We start from the raw sequence: 22,073 nt of genomic DNA, 5'->3' as shown, positions 1-22,073 counted from the left end.
ACATAACGGCAGCATTTGATTTTGAACTGAAAGATCACTGAGCGAGGGTCTCTTGAAGCCTTCTTCATCTCCTACCTTCTGAGGCTCTGCCCTCTGCTCACACAGCATCTGCTATTTTTCAGCCTGACCATATGCTCGTAAGAAACTTACAGGGCTCCAACTCCCTCCCTGTTCCCAAGAAGGCCACAAATTTCTTTGCAAGGGAACTCATTAAAAAGACATAAATTTAAAAACCACCTGTAAGGGAAAGATGGAAACTGTTTCAGCATCTACTCCTTGCTGCACTCAAGGCCCAGTTGCCCACACTAAGGGAAACTGCTCCTGTGAACATTAGGGAAAGCAGAGGCTCCTGTGGGAAAAGATGCCAAAAGGACAAGTTTCGGTGCATCGTTGGAAATCCTCTGTCTTTAGATCATCATTCAAGACATCTTTCTAAATCACAGGGACTTTGGAGAATGCTCCTGAGAATTACACCTGGGAAAGAGTCCGTGGCTTTCTGAATGGCGTTTTTAGCAAATTCTGTACTTTTTTTCATCTGACGGATCGTTAAGAAAGAAATCATCCTTAAAGATACCCTTTGAAATGAAGTTACAGCATTTAAAACTGCAGAGATGTGAAATTGAATAAATTACGCCCCTCCACCAAAGCAAGCATATATTCAGCAACGTGTTCCTGGAGTCTGTTGAAACATTCTGATGAAATACTTTTTCCTGTTACACACCTTAACACTACTGAGTGAAAAACAACCACAATCTCATACACCCACCATGTCTAGATACAAGTTCCTCTTAGGACATCCTGCCTCCCTCTTAGCTATTGAATTTGTTAATAGAAGGGTTTTTCCAGCAGAGTTTTGGGGAAAATTTTCATCCTTCCTCCCCCTCTCCCTCTTCCCTTTATAGCATTTTGCTAAGCTAGAGAGTAAGAATCCAGACATCACTCCCAAACCAAATCTGGCTATCTTTAATAGTAGCAATGCCAGCTAAGCTTCCCATCTTAGAGGAACTGATTTAAAAACCAGAGCATTATGTCCTTTAGAGGATCCAAAGATTATTTTCAGAAGTGCTGATAACAAGCAGACGCTCGTTGAAAAGACCATTGCAGCAGACCTGTGTGCTAGTTCATTTCAGCACATCCTGTTTACAGCCTGTGCTACTTTCTAAGTCATTCAACCATGACAATTGTTGTCCTTCTGAATATGTTAATTGTGGTATTTTTATACAGCTCCAGAACATATTTACAGACCACAGCAGACTTTCAACAACAATGAAACTTGTAAGCAGTAAATATAGGACAATCATCCAAAACCAACCAGCTATCCTTCAACACATCTTGGCATTTGGGACACCATCTCCATTCAAAACATATGTCAGAGAAAGCTTTACAGCTCCAATGAAATGAGGTGGTTCTCTCCCTTATGCTTTCAGTTTCGTTGCAGTCCAAGGGCTTGCCATATCTCTCCGGCAAAACCGTACAATCGCTTGTGCCCAGGGTGATTCTTCATCTCTTGGCTGAATCTCCATCCACCTCGCACAGGGAGCGGGCAGGAACCCGCCGCTTGCCTTCCCTCAGCAAAAGCGCCAGCGTGGCCAAGAGCACAGACACTGCGTTAGTGGCGGACATCTGTGACACCAGCAAGGCACCACACTGCCGGACCCAGCCTGGGTGAGAGCTTAAACCCACCATATAGTTCCCCCATAAACATTTTACCTTAATACAATGCAGGGCACCTCTCTGCACCAAGGTGTTGGCAGTGTTTTAGGATACTTCCAAATGTGACAAACCCACATAGAGGATTAGAGCCGCAGAGGAAGGCACAATATATTTTAATTTTTATGTTTAGAAGAAAGTAAACAAAGAGAGATCAGTTTAATGAAAAGAGACTAACATAATGGAAGCAGCTGGAAGATTTTTTTTTATCCCAATTGCTATTTCTTCCATTCTTTAAAGTTACTTGTGTCCCCAAAACAAGCAGTTTTTACATATGACCTAAATCTAAACCTACTTTTGTACACCAAGCACAGGTAAAAACGCAAGAATCTCAGTATTAAAAACTCTAAAGTATTATGAAGTCAGTATCTTTCCCCACTTAATTTATTCAAGGTTTCTCTTTAAAAAAAAAAAATCACTATAAATTTTCAGCTCTAGTGGCAAAAGGTTTATTGGTCTTTGTACTTCATTAAAGGTTTTTTTATAAAGTCATGTTTGTTCTTTTGAGTAGCAAATAAAACTACTGAAAAGGGCAGGTTGGTTTTTAAAAGAGACAGATATGACCTAAAGGGAACACATTTTACTGTAGTGAAATAAACTGAGGAAACAGTTTGCAGATTAAAAACCCCTTAAAAGGAAGCATCATCTTTAGGAAAAAAAAAAAAAAAAATCTTTGCTGAGGAAAACAGCTGGAAACAGGAAGCTTTTGTGCTTTCATCCTGCCTGCTTTGATACCACCGCATCCCCATATCATAAAAAGGCAAAGAGACTGATGTCAGCTGCATCTTATTTCAACTGTGCAGGATGGGGCGGGGGGGGGAGGTGCTTTGTGGATTGTAGGCAAGATCATCCACAGCCCAATACAGGTGTTCACACGCATGCACGTATATATGTATACATATATACACACAAAAACGTATGTTTCTAGTCTTTGAAAAATTGAATAAATAGCAAGGAAAATTAATCCAGGTTCATTATCTCTTGCAAGCCACAGGGAACGGCACCTTGTACGCTTGTGCTCTGCAATCTCAGCATTGCTGCAATTTTTCTGGAGAGAGACGAGTCACTTGGTGTTACTTCTCCCACGTTAGTCTTGATGGTGCATACGTGCATCTTAGCACCTCAGAATTCAGACTAAATGCCACTGGGTGTTTTTCTAACAGTATCATTATAACTCAAAATTGCAAGCTGTCCTTTTGCTGAGTGATGCTACCAGCTTCTCAATTTTAGAATTTCCTCCTTGCACTGCTTTGAGTAATCTTCTCGCCAGCAGCCACGGAGAAGCTGCCTTTCTGGTGCTCTCATGCATGCCTTCCTCCCCAGCAAGCTTTGCAAACGAACTCTTATTCATACGGGACAAGTAAAACACGGCAGGAAAATATGACACACCACCTTCCAAATCTACTGTAATCCTGGGCAAGGCAGCAACATTTTCTTACTCTTTCCAGGCAACTAACCAAGCATATTCTTCTCTCATTTTTTTTTAATGCCTTCCTTTATGACAGCGTTTCAATACTCCGCGTGATGTTTCACAAGAAAACGAGAGGTATATACACAAGGACTGACAACCTTCAATTTGAAATTTTCCATTAATGGAATTCATCATGTTTACACAACTTCCTGCTGTTAAACTTATTTCATATCCTCGTATCTTTCATCCAAGCTATTTCCCCTACCAAGAAAAGAACAAAAACTTCCCCAAGGGCATGGGATCTAGTCAATTGTTAGCAGCAAATGCTCTCTCCTGCTGTCTCTCTCTCTGTCAGCCCATTTCGGATTCTTCTAGCTGCAGTCAGCAAAGTTTGCTGCTGCTCCACTACCTGTCGTCTCCTGGTTCTGAGACCCCATTTTCCCGTTCCCAGTCAGACCATCACTCCACCACGGCTGAGAGGTGGCTTTTTCCCCCAAGCAGCAGCCGCACTGTGCACAGGTACGCATTATATCTGTTTTCCAGCTTACCCAGATCGGTTCAGATGAGAAACAGTTCACTGATCATAGTCTTGGTGCTGTTACTCTGGGTCATCTTGGGAACGAGCATCCAAAGAAGAAACACAATTGTTTCTCAGCTCAGTTCTGAGTGTACAGAAAGTAGCCCCTAAGCCACATGAGGAACAACATGTTCTCCACTTGCATACATGGAAGTTCTCCTTCGTGTACCTCCACGGCTTCTGGAGTGTGCCACATCATTGTGATCCCAGAAACAGGCCGGGCAGTAGTGTTCATGTGGGAGCAGTAAGTTATTATCACAAGGAAACATACCAACAGTTTGAAGCTCAAAAGCACTAGGATCTTGAGTTCTCACTTTGGTCCACTACTTCTGTGCCATATATGCGCTTAAATAATCAAAGAACCTGTAATTTACATACAGGCCATACGAAAATGCACACACAGAGATTAAAGTAAATCCAACTGATAACAAAATATAACTTTGCATACGTTGCATAAAAAGTCTACTTTATGAGCACTGAGTTTTCAGTATTCTCCCCTAAGAACAAGCAATTATGGAGGTGAAGAAAGGTAATAGCTTTGAAACAACACGCTAATCCCCATATTAGTGCCTTGGAAAGGGAAAGCCGCCAGGAATTTGGAGTAATGCCCAGTTACCTGTCTTACCTTCAGTAATAAAACTGTACTATAAACGTGAGCAAGAGAGTTAGGATACACTTTAACCTTGCTTTTTTTTCTCTTTTTTTAAACTATTCTTTGTGACCCAAGTGATAATCTACTGGCTTTAAAAAAAATAAATAATAATAATCAACCAACTCTGCAGATATTCATCGACATGCCAACATGAAGCCTTTTATTTAGTATATACATTTTAAAAGTCTAGTTTATTTCACTCCCATGAACGACTGTTTAATTCTTTAATCACTTCAGCTACTGAAATATATTTATGAAATAAAAAAAAATACTGCAAGAGAACCCAAAACAACATTGGAAATGGCAACAGCAACAGTTGACTTGCTATTCCAAGACAGAGCAATTTCTGGCTGCGAGTCATACCTGGTGAGATGTTAACCCCAATCTAGGGACTCCACTGGCCCTGGTTAGCACAGTGCCTGGCTGCAGACAGTGGTGGTTCTCTCCCCATCCCACCTCCCCAGGAGGGAGGAGATGCTCTTGCCCTGGCTGGCAGCTCTGGGACAAGGTTTGGGACAGCTCGTACAGAGCTGCCCAGCTGGACTAACCACCACGACACAGAAGCAGCACATGACATTTCATCTCTAGATCTAGTCCAAGCTTGAAAGTAACACATAGCCCTGAAGATGCTATTATGCTCCTGCCTGAGAACCGGCTCTCAATGTGGGGCATGCTAAAGAGTGAGGCGAGAACAGTGAAACAGCCATACAGTATAAGTAGGGAGAAAGAAAATAAAATAGGAGACATAAAGATTAACATTCCAAGTAAGGAAATGCTTTTAAAAACCCACACAACTAAAGGGCAAGTTTTAGTCCCTTTGGCTGTGTTTGTCAAAGTCTTGAAATGAGCGCTTGCCCCACGCAGCGTTCCTCCTCTCTCCCCAGGCTCTGCCTGCTGTGGCTGACTTCAGCCGAGGTCACAGCAGCTGTCCTGCTGGCTTCGCAGAAGCCTGGGGAGGAAGAACCGTGGCACCATCACCCAGAAGAGACTCGGGAGGTGTCTTGTACGACTGCGTCTAAGCCTGGATCAAGTCAGCCATAGCACTCTCCATCCCAGCTTCAAAACCCTCTGCAGAGCAGGACCCCACAGCACCTCAGACAGCCAACGCCAGCACCATGGGGCCTGCCTGGGGAGGGGGTCTCCACACCCAGCCTCAACTTCCCTGGCCATAATTTGTTGCTGCCATAGAATCACAGCATGGTTTGGGCTGGGAGGGACCTCAAAGCCCCCCCAGGCCACCCCCTGACGCTCCCCCAGCCCAGGTGGCTCCAAGCCCCAGACTGGTCTTGGGCACTGCCGGGGACGGGGCACCCACAGCTGCCCCGGGCAGCCGGTGCCAGTGTGTCACCGCCCTCACAGGGAACAATTTCTTCTTAAGATTCAGTCTAAACGTCCCCTGTTTCAGTTTAAAACCATTAGCCTTTGTCCTATCACTACCCTACCGTCACCCCTGTTACAATACCTGACTTCACTGGGACACCATGGTATCACCATCGCTGTAACTGCTCAGTGAACAGCCTAGCTGTTATCTTTTAATAAAACTTTATTAATAAAATGTTGCATGTCTTCCTTCCAAACTCTTAAGGATCTGGCACACCATGCTGCAGAAAGGACTTCAGATCACCTGGTGTCCATTAACACTGCAGCTCATCAAATGTAACTTTGAAAGGAGTAATGATGGCACAAAGTGAGTCAGAGGGCTCCCCTTACTTCTGAACGCAGGAGGAAGTTCTGACAAACACCGATAGACAGCCACGGAAAAGTCAAGACACACAGAGTCTGCATTACAGCCTTTGAGTGGAAATGTGTGCATACATTACGCCTGTCTCTAAGGATGCATCAGCATGTTCTGCGCATGGGACAGAAGAGTTTTACTGCTTTTGATTTTTAGGAACAGCACTCCTCCCATTCAGCACAAAGAGCACATTTAGCCTTTTAGCCCTGATGATTTTGTGTCGCTTAAACACTTTCATTTTATAGAAAATTTGTCACTAGCTTCCTATTTTTCATTTCACTGAATTCCCTATGTTATGGTTAACCAAACTGAGCAATAGTCAGTCCCCAAACACAGGGGACAGGCTTCACCCTCACTGGTGACCCCACAGGGAAGGCGAGGGGCTCTTGTTCAGGAGCTCCCAGGGTACCACGTCTTACACTGAGCTTCTTGTCCAGTGTATGCAGAGCTCTGTGCACAAACTGGACTCAGTGTCTGCATTTATTAATCTGGGAACTATCATAACTGATGCAGTGTAACATCAAAAACATATATAAAAAAAATAACTAGCTTTAGATGCCTGCTTTCCTGTATGTGCCTAAGCTATCATTCAATAGCTCCAAATAAAAGTATAGCAGCAGTTTGTTTACAAGCAACATCACAACTGGAACAGTAACAGACTCGTAACAAAACCAACAAAAATAAAATATGAGTCAACTTGTTCTTTGCCAGACTGAGGTCTCAAGATGGGGTTATTCTGCCCCTTGGGAATCCCAGCTCTATAAGCACAATAACAGCAGGACATGCCTCATTTCCTTCAACTGCTCAACATGGCTCTCTCCAAGATGTTTGTAAACTTCCTTCCTCTACGCATCAGGCTGTCAAACTGTCGTCAGTTCTCGGGACTAATAATATCCTGTTGATGTCTGCACAAATCAACTTTAAAAAAAAAAAAAAAGAAAAATATATGTGCCTTTGTGCACACACGTATCAGTTCAAAAGAACAATCCAGAAGAGACCCACATAACTTGCTGCAGCTGATTAGCTCAGAGGATCAAGCCCAAAGTGAGCAAGGGAGCCAAAACCAATGGTGGACTTGGAATTTCATGACAGAGAATAAACAAAGCTCTTAAGTAAATCGGTTCAGTCCTAATACAAACTTGGTCTGTAAGAGAAACAAACATTGACCAACTGTACTGCTTAGCCTGATGCTCTGGAAAGGAGCTGGTTTCTTACATCAGCAGCCTTCAGAAGCTCAGCATGCACAGTGCCAGAGGAATTCCTCTGGAGTAGGAAAATAGGCTCCAGCTCCCCAAGGCGATGCTAGGTTTCACAGCTTCAGATGAATCTAGGCTTGGAATACGAGCTTGGAGGGAAGTTCAAAAACACACACCAGAACTTGAAGCCAAACAAAAGCCATTGTGTGGGGAAAAGCATTAACAAGAATAAATATATTTCAGATTAATTGCTAAAATGCTCCGAGACAGAACTTGAAAGACTGGGGGGGGCAACAACAAAACAAACATTTACTGGAAAACTGAATTGATAGGATCAGATTACCCTCAATTTGGGGTAATTATGACTTTTTCACCCCAATGCCCATACCAAACAACAGAAATTATTTTAATTCCCTTCTCTTTGGAAAATTGGGTCTGATTCTGATTTTATTTATAGAGGAATTAATCAATAGTGGCTTCACAAAGAACAATGTGGGCCCACTTGCTCAATGTCTCCGAAAACTAAATATTCCAGTGTTTACTTGTGGAATTGGGCACCCACACAAATGTCAGCATCTTTATACTAAACAACTTGTCTACCACAACTAAACCACAGAATAAAAGGATGTACATGCTAGGATCAGACCTGAGGCATTCCAGTCCTCCCATGCCCGGTTTCAACAGAGCATTTAAGATCCTAAATCATAAGGCTCCTTGCATCCCCATTTTTTCAACGGATGTGAGCAGATCGTTAGGAACCAAGGGATCACATTGGAACTAGCTGAAGCAGAGACAGATGAGAGCCCACAAAGCCAATGCTCCCTACAATGCCCAGGGACCACTGCCAAGTAGACAAAGACCCTGAAATGTCTGCCCAAAACCTGTGAGACGCCCAGAGCAAGGGGTGACTGGTTCCCATCAGCGGGGGGGGTCTTTCCTCCCACCAGAGGCACAGGGGAGTGCGAGCCCCCACCACGTTCTCCACTAAAACCCACCCCAGCACAGCGCCAATCTCCCTCATTAAACTTTCACATCCAGATGCCACCTACTCGCTCACAAACAAGCGTCTTAAGAACAAACCCAGCTATTTACCTATTAATCCTGCAGGCACGAAAGAAAAAATGACAGGAAAATTCTTTTGCTGCTTGAATACATTCAAATACAGTGGGGAGAGAGGAGAAATAACCAGACATTTAGATTGTTTCCAGAGAGCAATGAAAGAGTCTGGGGTGTGAAGTTCTGCATGTTTATATGCATATTCCTCCTGTTTTATATCCCCCCTTCCTCCTCCTGTGTATTATTCATAATTCTGGGATGAATAAATTTTAATCAGAAGGGTAAGCGTGACACAAGGAGAGCCGACTTACAGAGGGGAACTGGGGAAACTGGTTAGAAAGCGACCTCACTAACAGACAGGTGGCTGGAGCACTCCAGCACCCTCAGGGGCTGTTGACCCAAACCTGCCCGACGCAAGTCAGCTCAACGCACCCACCAGGCTTAACCCTACACCAGTTTTAAGAGCGCACAGATGTTTCAACTTCTGTTCAGGTTCCCCTTACAAAACAAGAGGTTTTATATGAGAGACAGAAACAAGAGAGAGATATGAAAGTGGTATAGACCCCAAATCAAAAGATAAAGGTATTTTAAGGTTTGTGGTGCTTTGGGTTTTTTCCTCATGTAAAAAGTTCAGTGATGTTTCTTTTTCTTAAATTCCATGAATTTTCATTAGCATAGGTCTTTTGTGTTCTGGATTGCAAAAAAAATTTTGCAATCGAGCAAAGTAAATCAATGATTCAGGAAAAATTTAAGCCCAATACAATCTAACAAGAGTAAGTTTTGCAGCAGAGAGCAGAAACTGTAGCCATTAGTTTGCTGTGGCAACGTTTATTTATTTTTTATAGGAAATCTGTATAATGGAAAACACACACCACCTCTTGGAATTTTCCTATAAATATTTAAGTACTCCCAAATCACTGAACAGAATGCAAATACACTCCTCTTTTACTTCTTTCAGGAAATTCTCAATGACTTCCTGTCATGAAGTCCAATAATCACTGTCTCTTCTCTAACATTTTATAATTGCTTTGCTGCTAATGTGTGTCTCAACTTTCTTTCAAGGATGAGGTAAGAAGTCTTTTCTTTCCATCCAAAAATAGTCTATGCCTTTCAGTACAACGCTTCTTCAGTAGCCAGAGTTGCATTTGCCATTTTCCCACAGGATTCAGTGGTTTTTTTTTTTTACCATTTTACCATCATTAAGCTTGAGTTTAGTCTCATCTAAGGAGATTTATACAGGTATCATGTTTTCATTATTCATGGAAGTAAATCCATAGATTTGCGTGTAAATACACAGCCCTCTGTCAGCCTTCATGACTTACTCCTGCAAGCAAAGCATTCTTCTGCTCAGAAATACAAACTAGCCAGGAGCATAGGATCATGCGTTTATAGGAACACTTCCCTTTCTGTATGTCCACAATGGTAACACCTACCATCCCAGACTTTATAAAGACTTTATAAACCTGTCTTTATCCTTCTCCACCTCTTGTCCTTGTACAATATTCTCTTTATTCATATCTGCTTATTACACCTCTTGATTTGTATAGGATGTTCTGAAAGACAGCAGAAATATCCCATTATATATGGGGCTATTGTTCATTTATGTTTCATATTCTCGGGTGGCAGCAGATATTACAAGGAAGCATGGAGCATTGTTTCTATTACTTTAAATGAAGCAGCCATGTACCACTCCCTAGTAATTCCTTCCCCAGTTCAAAGTACTGGGCCTCAAAGCTGGACCTTGTTCTTCCCTAGTCCACAATGTAATTTGTAAAACACACTATAAAATTTGCACCTATTGCTATAAGCAAGCTATTAACTCTCAGGTATTTTTGGGGAGGGAGTCTGCAGATGATGAATTCCAAAGGTCAGATGTACTGACCTGTAATAACTATGCACCTGTATGTAAGAGTAATCTATTTACTCTGACTTTACTGCCAATGCCACTTTCTGAAGCTTGCAGGATCCAGAAATCTTGGAGAAGGGGGATGTGAAATGGGGAATCCCGAGTACTCCCAGCACAAAGTATACTTCAGGATTCAAGATAAAGCCTTTGCTTGGAAGAATTGGCCCATCACAGACTCCAAAAACCAAAAGCCATTACTGAGCATAATTTGCAAGCCAAATTCAATCTCACACAGATGCTGGGAATTTGTAAAACTTACTCCATGTAGGTTTGTTAATTAAAAAAATTACCTGCTGCCTTCTTTATGCTTATGATATTCCAGACCAACCTACCCTTAATTTCCCTTGCCAGCTCAATTTACAGATGTTGCATAGACCAGTAGAGAAGGTGATAGATGTCGCATACTCCAAATATTTTAAAATCAGTTTTTAAAGGTTCAGGTTCCCTCCTGTTCCCTTAGCTGAAGGTGCTGCCACAATCATCCTGAAGTTGCAAAACCAGGTCTGTCCAACAGAAACTGCAGGGGTTTATTCCAGCCCCTGCACATGTTGTCCCTGCACCAGTGACTCTGTGAGCATCACGTCTGAGAAAGCGATCCACGCTCCCTGTATTTCTTGTCCAAATGATTTGTTCAGCACATTGGCTTGAAGATTAGGGCTGAAGAAACAGTGTTTATACCCTTGGGTCAGGCTACTGGGATGGGTGTAAATTTCTGCTTGTTGAAAACCACATAACTTATTAAATGCAGTTTGCAATGACCTTAACTCTTCCCTCAATTGCCTTTAAGAGCGTGGGGCTTGTAAGTGGGACTGGTAAATACATGGTTGTTGCTAGACACCATGATTGGAAATTCACTGAGTAAGAAAAGATAGAAAAGATGTAATCCATGCACTTATTAATGGACTTCCTGTACATATCTTCCCAATTAATGTATTTGTGCATTTCCCAGATACATTTGCACAGGCATGCAAATGGAAGTGCCAAATAAAGTGCCAGACGCTGCCATTCTGCCAGATGTTTCAAGCCACAGTCTGTGAGGAAAGACAGGAAAACCTCACCCTGAGTTCAACTGAAAGTCTCCACCTTCAGACGCTCTCCTTTCCTAATACCTCCCATGTTCTCCTGCTGTGGACCAGTAGCTCCCTCCTGTCTTTTGGGGCTGGGTAGCTGGAGTGCCTCCAGGGTGCCTGGGACTGCAGACCCTCCTCTGCAGAGCAGAGCCCCCATGGTCAGCCCACCTTACCTCCTCCAGCCATCCCTTCCACTACCCTTGTCACAGCTGGGACAACACGTGGAGTCAACCTGGTCAAGAAGCCCCCCAGGCAGCAACACCATCCCTAAGCACACAAGTACCACGGGACACAACTACAGAAAGTCTCAGCAGCCCACTTGTACTGTGGCAAGGGCACCCCTGCTCCCCTAAGCCAGCAACCCAGCCGTGCAGAGCATGGCACCATGTCTGAAAGGCCGCCAGCCCCAGAAGGTTGTGGTCCTCATGGATGCGAGGGCCCTGGCCCCACCACAGGCAGGCTGCCCAGCACTTCTGCTGAATCAGTGACCTACAGCAGCAACAAGTGTGGGGCATTAGGCTAACATCTTCCACAGCCCATTAGGAGAAAAACAAACAAACAAACAAACAAACCACAAACAAACAAACAAACAAACCCCAAAATGAACAAACAAAAAAAACCCCAAAACAAACAAACAAAAAAAAAACCCACAAAATGTTGGCTGCTCTTGAGAGCTAGTCCAGGGAAATATAAGAGAAATAGACACTGTTTTGGTCACATGAAAATTAATAGGCCAAACCATGAAATTTGACCATACTGAGGTCTCAGAGTCTGGGATTTACATAGTATTACACACAGGGTTTGCCATCTGCATACATACACAAGTATATGAGTTACACACTCTCATATACATCGACAAAATGAAATTAAATCTGGCTTGCCTTGCTCGCATACACCAGTGCAAGCACACAGGCAAGGATTCACCTATAACATACACAAACTGCTTCCAGGAAGCTCTTCTTAGCTGTTAATTGCCAATGTAAAATAATTGGGTAACAAGTCTGGGCACACTACTTGCATTGGCAGATCATTACAGATCTCTCCAGATAGTCTAATAAAGTACTTTTCAAATGGAGACAAATTTTGCAAATTGATCAGAGTACAAATACAGTTCCTCTTGTCCTTCTTGTTGTTCCATATACCTCCTTACATTTAACTAATTAGGGAGCCTATCCCTTCTATAAAGGAAAACTCTTCCCAGTCATCTTCTGATGCTGCACTAAAATCGTATTTGCAGTAATAGCTCCTTTAATTCTGAATTAACCAAATTACTGCTTGAATTACAGGAACTACATCAGAGTAGGTTTTTTTGGTAAAGAAATGATGTCACTCACTGGAGAATGACTTCAGCACAGGAAAAGACTAAAAGAGAAACCGAGCTGTGAAGGAAATGTTATTAAGAAAATAAATCTGCGACAAAATTAAAGAAAATGCAGGCATTTAATTTTGTCCCCACTTTTTTTTCCCATAAAATGAAGAAAAATAAAAGTAAAAAATGCAAAGGCAGCTGCAAGGCTCCTGCACCTTCCAAGGCAGCAGCCCTGTGCAAGGTGGAGTATACCGTAGCACAGATACCTACCACTGCCAGAGTAAAACCAGTAATAAATATTTATATTAGTTATCAAATTCAGAGCTCTGCTGCCGACTTACTATATGACTTTAGGCAAGTGACCAAATCTATGCTTATCTGTCTGCTGGCATGCCGCGAGCGCTGCGGGAGGCGGAGAGCTGGCCACGCGCGGTGTGAGCCATGTGCCAGGAGCCAAGCCCTGGCAGCAGCGGGCTCACCTGGCGCAGGACGTGGTGATGCTATCTGCACCATGTCGAGGGACCACGCAAACGCCACCCGCCCTGTGGCTAGAGCAGCAGCGGGCATGCTGTGAGACAGAACTGGGTTGCAGAGACACTTTGAGCAGCACCATGAAGAGGCACCTCTCTGCCTTGTGAGAGGATTAGGCCATTCCCCGCCCCCCGCTTCTGTTGCCCAACCGAAGCCGAATTAATGAGTCACTGCTTTTGCTTATGTCAGCACCACCCTTTGGCTGAAGCACTCATTCCTCAAGATGTTAGTAAGAAGAGTTCGCCCTCCAGAATGAACGAGAGACTTCTGAATCTGAACTCCTCCACACAGAAATTTGTTTTCAATTTTCTCAAATCCAGGTATTCTAAAGATTGACCTCAATGTAGTATTTTAAGCTTGCTCCAGAGATTTAGATACGGTTTATGGGCTGCAACATGACTACTTAAATCAGCCCTTTAATAATCTCCTCATCACATTTCCAATACACTCTGTTCTTTCCCATTTAGAATTTATACCAAGTACAGGGTTTGATGCTTGAAATGTGTTTTATAGAGAATAAACATCACAAGTGCTTTTTACTTCCTTTAATGCAATCTTTCTCTCATGGCCCCACCCCAGCACACTGGGGACAGGAAGGATAAGGAGAACAAACCAACCTTTAGTTTAATTTTCCAGCATCGGACCTGCAATTCGTATTTTGTGGCCAATATTTTCTTCAAGCAGAGCCTTTCGCTCCACCCGCAGTATTTTCACACAGTGATCCTGTTACCCTTCCTGACTTCAAGAAGATGAGAACAGAGAGAGGAAAATAACACTTGGTTCCAAAAAACTGAATAATGTATCAAATTCATCATTCCAAAATGAAGGCTGGTACAAACTACTGAAGCTGCACGGAAGCCGGCAGGGTTGTGATTTATGGCGACTGCGAAGCTGGCCTCTTCCTTCACCTGTGCTCCCAGCCTGCTGCCTTCACTTGCTGCACCACATCGACACCTTGCTTGCTATTTTACAAAATGAACAAACAATAAGAGGAAAAAGTAAAAAAGGCTAGCCCTATGTGCCTGGTGGAAAGAAAAACTTTGCTACATGGATGCTGACCTTGTGCTAAAGTGTTTACCTTGCAAGAAAGAGCTACTGAAATAGCGCGTTGAGGACACCCCGCATGGCGCCCGACCCTGTGCCAGCCCATGGCGAACGCCAGCGCTTCACACACAGCATCACTGTGCCACTGCCACAGCCTAGAAGCGTTTGCAACTGTTTGGCTGAATCTAATGAGAGCTGTATAAACAATAAAAATTTTAGGCCCTTGGAAGAGGAAAAAAATAAAATAAAATTTCTAATTGGCTACTTTTAATGACATATAGGAGTAATTGTCAACACCCTGCGATGCACAGGACCCCGAGCTGCAGACTTCCTGCCTGCCCTGCCAGAACAAGCTACATCATAATTGCCATATGCTGAAAGAGCCATTCCATCTCATGCAAAATACCACGTTTCATTCCAAAATTGTTCTTTTGAGCTGCAACGTCTTCTGCAGAGTTTCAGCACAAACATGAGTCTTGGACAAGCTTTAAAATTACTGGCTGAGCTGTAGAATTTATGAGTGTGTATAAAAACGATGATACATTTCTACGCTATGATAACACAAATGTTCTCCTTAAACAGTCAAATTAGTTTCAGAAAGCAAATTCAGCAGCCTGAAAGGTAGGACACCTGATCATGGACTGGTTGGCAACTGCCTTCTTTTTCAGATTAAGTTTTCCCATTTTTCAATAGTATTTGTCTCCTCTAGCTGCTCTGTAAAATCAAGGATTGCAGGGAAGCCAGGGAAACTGTGAAAATAAATACAGAAAATAATCCTGAATGTACAAAATAAACCCATTTGATATACACAATTCATTTTTCTCTGACCTTTGTCCATTATGATTTTATATGAAACTAATAATAAGAGTCAGCAAAAATTTCTTGAAGCAGCCTCAGGTTTCATGCTCACAGCATGAAGTTTATAGCCTGTATTCTGTTTCAATGGATGTGCATAACATTAACATATTTAAATACGCTGTTTCACAAATAAAAGTGTAAGATGCTATAAAATTATGTTGGCTGCACTTAGTACCTCCTTTTTACTACTGTTTCAGAAGCAGCAGTTAGCGCTTATCGCTACTCTGTCTTGCATCAAAATGCATCATTCCCCAAGATGCTTTTTCAATCAAGAAATTTTAGAGGGAACACTTTGCACAAGAAATCAGCAAGGAAAAAAAAAAAAAAAAAAGAGCATGAAATAAGTACCTCTTACTATTGAGATGCTTATGACTGCATTTACCAACACCAGTGAGGAAAAAAATTCCCCAGGTCAGAAGTTTTAAGATGTCAGACAAAAAAATACAGATTAATCTGGTTGGTTTTTTTTTAATAATTTTATTTGTAAGAGCAGCAGTTTCTCATTTGGGAAAACTGCACCTATTTCACTTAACTTCTACAGCTATCTGTGTAGTTGAAATATATACAATTAACTTTACTGGATGCAGATTTGAGCCATATATATATATACACACACATAAAAATACTCTGGGCCTAATTTTGCAAAATGTGTACATGTATGTATACTAATATATATATATACACACACACTACATATATTTACATGCATACATGATATTTCTAGGACACAACTAACTGCAAGCTCCAAACTATGAGCCTTAAGAGGACTGAATTTGGTGACATTTACTTTTTTCTATTTTGCAATATATTGCGGTGTGCTTTGAGAGGAATCATATATAGCATCATTCAATTTGGTGGGGAATTTTCCTGCTTATCTGGTGGTTTGGGTTTTATTTATTTTCAATATTTAATTTTTATTATTTTCAACACTTAATATCTTAAAGGATTTTTCTCTGCTGTTGCCTCCCGCAACCTCCTTGGCTGTGCTACAAAACCAAAAAATAAGACTCTAGGGGAAAACCAATACCAGAGTAAGGAAAACAATTACTTTTATCAGTCAGAAATCAAACTGAATTAAACATAATTTTCTTTTCAAAATAATTCAATGCAAATGTAAAACTTTGGCTTCTTTTAAGATCTAAAATTGCAGTCTTTGAACAATATAAATGAACTAAAAGTTAATATTCAAGTATTGTAAATTTGGTGTTTGTATTTCAAGAAATATAAGCCACTAATCTAACAGAAATAACTGGCCAAACTCCTAGCACTCTGGCATGCAGAAAACCAAATGTTTTTTGACATCACCAGCCTCTTCCCTAAACATATACAGAACATTTCCTTTGTTTCCATTTGTTCTACCAGTACAACACAACAGCCAAGGTGTTTGAGGCTGGAGTGAAAAAAGTATGCCAGCTTATCCTTTTCTTCCATCCTACCAGTAAAAACAGAAAGCATGAGATTTACTACTTCTGAAACACTGAAGGACACTAACCAAAACCAATCAGTTCAATCCACTAGCTAGTACAAATCACCAACAGTTCATGGGTTTAGTGCCATTGTTCATTTCAAAGCAGAAGAATACCGTAAGCTTATAGTCAAAACTACTAAAAGTTATTTAAACTGCTGGGTTTGGCTATTATAATTAAATTCTAAATTTCACCCAAGTGCAAAACTTGCTGGAAACCACAATTTAAAATCATGACCACATAACTAATGAGAGCTTCATTCACTTTCTACTGTAACACAAAAATTCCTTATCTGAATTAGCAACATAATTGCTAAAACGCAGGTGATACAGAACTACTCTACTTCCTAGAAAATAAGTAGCACCAAGACAGAAGAGAGCTTGAGTTCATTGTTTAAATGAGGATCTCACAGAAACTAATTGCAACCAGTGATTTAACTCTGTCTCCATTAAATTCCTCCACCCAGATTAAAACTTTGCCTTTTCTGTGCTCTGCAGAGACAAGGCTTCAAGAGCCATCAAAGAGAAGCGATACCCACATGGTGCCAGACTACAGCAGGGCTGGGGAGCGTAAGGCCTGGCAGGACAACACGTAGAGGGGTAACAGCAGATGAACAGAATTATCTGATAAACCGGGCAGGAGGCAGCACCTCTGGAGAAGCCTGTGTAACTGCACGGGTAACGGAGATAGCTGTCCTCCCAAGGACCAACAGCCCGTCAGTCAAAAAGTGCATCACTGAGCAACCCAGAATGACAAGTACAGAGGTTTGGTTCAAATCACTATCCAGAAATATCAGATGTTTACTGAAAGTGCCTAGACTGCTTGGGTCTGGAAAAGTGAGTGGGAAAGCTCAGATGAACAGTCTGTCTCATGGTATTTCAGCACTTCCACTTCTAGTCCTGGCCAAACCCAGGAAGTGCAGAGGCGTGCTCAAGAGCAAAATACTGGAGGAAAAAAAATGCTATCAGAACATTTTTCCACCAACCTGCAAAAAAACATTTGGTTAGATGTGAATTTTGGGCACAATATGGCAAACCTGTGGGTCTTTTATAAGTTTTCCCTATGGATAATGTCACAAGTTCACTGTTCTTCAAAAGTCTCAGAAAAGGAGAAGGGAAATGTTTGGTTGGGTGGTTGTTTTGGTGTTTGGTGTTTTGCTTTTTTTTTTTTTTTCAGAAAAGGGCTCTGCTGGGGAAGGGAGGGACCGAGCAAAACTGAAGGCTACAAATAAGAAACCAACAACCTTGACTACGGAAGCATTCAGTTTCTCTAATAAATTAGGTCCTTCTGCAGGCTAGAGAGAAGTAGAGAGATCCACAGTAATTGAATAAGCTAAATTTGAGCGCTGCAGAGTGTGAAAGGAAAGGGTATGGTAGGGAGAGGCAGGAGGCAGCCAGCCAGCCACAGAAGGATGCACTCACCTGCGCACATGCTGGGGCTCAATGAAAATAACATTATGCAGTGATAAACATGGATCATGAAGCCAGGAAGAAGAGGGTGGAGAACATGAAGGAAGAAAAATCAAGAGAAATTAGCAGATTAGGACATTACTTGGAGGAAGTTGGTTATTTAAGTTGAGGACACTAAGGCTCAGGTGAAAAGACTCACAGACAATTATTTTTTGCAAAAGCCAAGATCCACAAAAATCATGAAAGTTGAAGTATCTATTTAAAATGGAATGACACTTTGGAATAAGTGGTGAAAAAAGAAAGAACAAAAAAGTCACAAGTTTCTGCTTTCAAGAGAAAAAATTAGCAATTCACCCCCACAATATAAGGCTTGTTAATGCAGGCATAAGTGTCCACAAGGACCCACAGGTTACAGCAATAAAAAAGCAAAAAAAAAGGCATGAAGCTAAGCAAATCTGGCCTCCTGTAGATCAAATACAACCATTGAAGAGATCTGAGTAACAGCAAAGAAGTAATCTGGAAAATATCTCAGAACAAACTATTTTAATTCTTTTGGATAGTTGTTGCTTAGGAAAATAAGGTACACAAGAACAAAATGTTAACATGTTTGTAGTTGAACAGCACTTTTTAGGAACATTTTCACTTAGGACATTAATCTTTGAAAAGGTAATGCGCAACAGCACTCAGAGTGAGCTAATGGAAGATACAGGTGAGGCCAAGGAGCTGGACAAAGCAGTGCCCAGCCAGCAGCAATCAAATGATGTCAAGCAGAAACCCCAGCATGCCAACCAGCCAGGAGGAACATTTCTTCCTCTGCCCACAACCTACACATCTAGACCCAGAACACAGAGAACACAGTTTAATGCAGTGCTTTTAATTGTAAGTCCTCTAGTTTTTAAAAAGTGCTACCTGTGAAGACAGACTACGTCCACTGAGCTATTTTACACAAGCTCTGAAATGAAGTTTCAAACTTCTAATGTTTCTCTTTTGCTTGTTAACAACTCTACAGCAAACAAGAGACAAATTGTTTCTTAAAAGCATTTTAAATAAGGCGAGCGCATGGTCAACCAGAGCATTAAATTAAATAAATCATGAGTAATAAGCAATTAACTGTGGCTGGCAACTAGAATCTGCATTTTCTAGCAACTGGGAAGCCGTGCAGGAAGTTGTCAGGACACATTCAATGAAATGAAAGAAATTTTCCTACAAGAAATACACAACTGCCCACCCTTTGCGTCGTTGACAAGAATATGAGTCTCTGGCTGGGGCCACTGTACACTGCATACCGATTGGGTTATTTTCTCTATCACATTCAGTATCATGTTAAAGTCAGTGAATAGAGAACTTCTGTTTAGCAAAAATCAAAATATTTTGATCAAATCTCATGCATGTGCCACCTCTTTTGTATCACCTTGTATCACAGCTGAGTCCCTGACTATTCTGCCAATAGCTCCTAAGCACTTCTGCCAAGAATTAAAACTAACAATCCTAACCCAGCAACCTCACTGCAAACGACAGTACTGATGATGAGAAAGCTATCAATTTGGTTCAATGACCTACTTGCCATAAAACATGCAGAGTCACCGTCTCACGATTTCAAACCAAGATGGCCAGCTGTGGGATGAGGTGGCTGCTGCCGTTTCACCCCCTGGATCATGGGAACAGGCATTGCTGCTCTCGGAGCTTTCCGCAGGACATCAGCCTCTGCTAGCATTTTGGCATCTCTGATGAAGTCAAGTTCTCAGGCCTATTCTTTTCAATTTTGAAATATGACACGAGAAGGATGTTAAAGCAGGTTTTTGTTAAACTGAAAGTGTCAACAGAGGTAAATGTCTTCCCTGGCTCCAGTAAGAGGGAAGCAGCCCTATACAAGGAGGCCAAACCTAAAGGCAAATGAGCTTGTTGGTCTTTTCATTGATTGTAAAGGGGAGAATGCTATTTGAGAAGACAGGCAATAAAATGCATTTCTCTTGCAGGCAAATCTTATAACAGATAGAAAAACAATCTTAGTCTTTTGCTAAAGGCACACTCACTAATTGAAACAGAAATAAAATGAGGAATAGGAAAGAGATAAAGCTACAAAGTTATGTCTTGGTCCAATTAGTAGGTAGGGAGTTAAATTATCGGTTAGACATTCTACAAGTTTCAATGTTGAAAATTGGAAGAGAAAATACATGCTGTTAAAACTGCTGCCACCTGGTCTTGATAGCACAATCCAGAACATTTTCTAGTAAAATGTTTCAAAATCTCTAGACATAGTCCAGTGACAAATGCAATTTAACAGAGACAGAAATCCAAAAAGTCCTGCTAGATCATCTAGTCCATCTATTTGCCAGAAGAGCCTTGCTCCAGATCAACTACAAGTACTTAAAATCATTCCTCTTTCCTGTAATAAACAGACTTTCCCTGGGCTGTATCTTGAATACATTTGTATAGAACATACCTGCACAACGTGCCACACCATCCCTACACCCTAGCTACGCTCCATGACCCATGTTTTGTCAGTCCCTGCTGGGGATGGGCTCCCATCCCTGGGAAGGAGACACTGAGCTGGGCTCCCCTGGGGCTTCACTCCCCTGCCCCCTTCCAAAACATTGACGTTGCCAGTGACATTGCAGTGTAGTCTCATCTCTAGTGCCTTTGTTAGTATCTTAAATATTAGTATAGAGAATCAGCTCCCATTTTAAATAGGTTTTTTTCTACTGCTATTGTTCAATTATTTTTTCCCCCTATTTAAACACAGTACAATAAACTAATCAAAATTGCTAGGCAGGTATTTTAAGTAATTGGGTTCTGATGTTCTCTAAATGACAGGGCTTACACATACTTACTGCTTAGAAGCAAAATAATAACATTTAATTTGCATAGTACATTGCACTGTGTACACTTAAATAATAATTTTTAAAAGCCCCACAATAAGCCTGTGAGGAAAGTAGATACTATTATATTCTTGGCAAGGTCCGACCCAGAAATTGAGTTTCTTCGTTTTTTCAGATAATGACAGACCTAGCTTTTTATTCAAGTAGCCACGAATGTTCTCCATAGGGTCACAGCACCATTGTGCTAAGCAAATAAAAATAGAATAAAGCCAGCCAAAAGAGGGCAGGGGGGTACTTGGAGAGTTAAGGAGGCCCAGAGTCATGCAACAGGAGCCTCCCTGCCTGGGTCCTGCAGGAAGAAGCCCCCTCTTGCTTGCTGGCACCAAGGTTTCCCATAGCTAGTTCTTTGCAAACTCTGCCCATGCAGTTTCAACTGGAGCCAGAAAAAGAAATCCTCTAGAATGGTAACATCCTCTTCCCACTTTGGGGTGTGCCTGCTCCGAGCCCTCTGCAGTGACACAAGCTGCAGCATGGCTTGCCCTGGGGAGGCAGAAGCAGCACGTCACGCCTTGGTACCGTAGGCACACCGTTCCACAACCTGATCTGTGTGAAAGGTCACCGAAGGAACGTCACTGAATATTCATAGCAGCAGGGTATGCCACTTGCTTCCTACTGTCAAGTAAAAATTATTTTTTTATTGTCACAAGCTCCCGATGATAGAGGCTCTTGTGTGAACACAGCACGTCCTGAACTCACTGGTTTCTTAGGAAAGCTTTACTCCTGCCAGCCAAAAGTCACCAAGTGCCTTGATCCACAGGAGATTAGTATCAAGTACAGCAAGATCTGCAGAACACACAATAAAAGCCCTCAACTGTCTTATTTGAAAATTTAAACTTCTTCTGAAGTGTCATGGTGCAAGCACAGGCGAAGGACATCAGCTCCATCACTTGCTGCCTTCATCCAGAGAGCCAGATGCATCCTGCCAATGCCAGCATCTCAACAGGGCCCACCTGCATTTCCCCCCAACCCCTCTAAGGCAGCACACCTCCCAGCACCCACAGTAAAGAGAAGACATGTTCAGTTCTGCAATGCTGCCAACCCTGCTGTGCTGGTTTGAGGTTATGGCACTGGCACCCCATAGTCTTGTCATCCACCCCAGAGATCAACCTCATTCCACTACTATCTCAAGAGTTTCTGAAAACCTGGTAACTTGTACCATCTTAAACACAAGGTGCTTGCACTGACAAAAGACATGGGGTACTTTAATATTCTTCGTTGCCAGCCTCAGTTATCCACCATCCAGCCCGTAGCTGTGAAGTCAGTG

At 42.0% G+C, this 22,073-nt stretch overlaps 1 protein-coding gene across 24 annotated transcripts in view; it reads right to left on the bottom strand.

The window, feature by feature from the left end:
• Positions 1–22,073, bottom strand: part of TCF4 (transcription factor 4) — a 240,179-nt gene that overhangs the window by 182,532 nt on the left and 35,574 nt on the right. The gene's annotated exons all lie outside the window — the stretch shown is intronic.

Source organism: Falco cherrug, chromosome Z (genome assembly GCF_023634085.1).
Source record: "Falco cherrug isolate bFalChe1 chromosome Z, bFalChe1.pri, whole genome shotgun sequence".
Taxonomy (NCBI): domain Eukaryota; kingdom Metazoa; phylum Chordata; class Aves; order Falconiformes; family Falconidae; genus Falco; species Falco cherrug.
This window is presented reverse-complemented; position numbering and strand designations above follow the sequence as displayed.